Source organism: Austrofundulus limnaeus, unplaced genomic scaffold, assembly GCF_001266775.1.
Source record: "Austrofundulus limnaeus strain Quisiro unplaced genomic scaffold, Austrofundulus_limnaeus-1.0 Scaffold174, whole genome shotgun sequence".
Taxonomy (NCBI): Eukaryota; Metazoa; Chordata; class Actinopteri; order Cyprinodontiformes; family Rivulidae; genus Austrofundulus; species Austrofundulus limnaeus.
The window spans coordinates 659,424-660,515 of record NW_013952576.1 but is presented as its reverse complement, the minus strand read 5'-3'; the positions used below and the strand labels follow the sequence as shown (position 1 = coordinate 660,515).

General features: G+C 30.2%; 1 protein-coding gene across 1 annotated transcript in view; it reads right to left on the bottom strand.

Moving 5' to 3' along the window:
• Window positions 1-1,092, bottom strand: part of LOC106524007 (uncharacterized) — a 16,109-nt gene that overhangs the window by 6,583 nt on the left and 8,434 nt on the right. The gene's annotated exons all lie outside the window — the stretch shown is intronic.

Here is a 1,092-nt window from a genome sequence, read left to right as displayed (position 1 = left end):
GAACTAAGATGGAAAAATAAATATGAAAGTCAATTAAACAATAAAACATGAGTTAAAGTTCTCCTTTTTTAATTGAATTGGTGCATTTTAAGARTATTTATTTATTTGTTGATCCATTTATATACTTCTGCTTTTATTTCTGATTATGGCAGTTTCGGTACTCCACACACATCACAACTAAACATTGTTTATGTTTTTTATTTTATTGCAAATACCTTTTTATAAAGCATACATGTTTAGATTAAGTTTGCAAACTTCATAGGTTCCCTTTAGGTGGGCCATATACACGAAACGGCCCTAAAACTAAAGCACAAATGTCCTTTTCTGGATGATCTACAGTTTTTACTCTATGTTGGGTTTCATTGTGCTCTGAAGTTTGAATTTCTGCATCTGGAATGTGCTTGAAATTGAAATTATAACCTGGAAAGTCAGATGTTTCTCATAAATCCAACATATCTGCCTCAAAAGAAAGCGGCGTAATAATTAATCCACATCCATACAGCAATTAAATGATTGATTCAATGACATGAAGGCAAAACAAAACCATCCATATCAGACTTCTGAATTTATATCATGACAGTGATATCAAGAAACACGTTGTCATTAAAACAAATTGATATATCACATTTTGATAAAGCTGATGGTTTTACACCCTATAGCCTGTGTATCTAAAAATGAAGTACATCTTACCATAAAACTACTTTGATAAAGTTAGTCTCTAAGAATATTGCATGAGTAAAAGTCTTTAAATATCAAACATTTACTGTACTTAAGTATCAAAAGTAATTTTTTACATAAAATACAAAGTAAAAAAGTACTTTGTTACTTTACACCACTGCTAGCAGTAGCTGAAGTTTGTGAGCTCTTTTGTCAACTTGTTCCAAACTAATTTAATTGCACAATTAGTAGTGCATAATCGTGAACATGTTGCTAAAATATGTGACCCATCACATCGAAACGAGGATAGTCCAAAAGTGGTGTATGGAGAAAAAATGGCAAATATAGTGTTTTGACTATATGTTGACAAAAATTGCATTTTGTCAAAATATAATAAATAAAAGTCTTATCAATGTATCATTTGAATGAACTGAT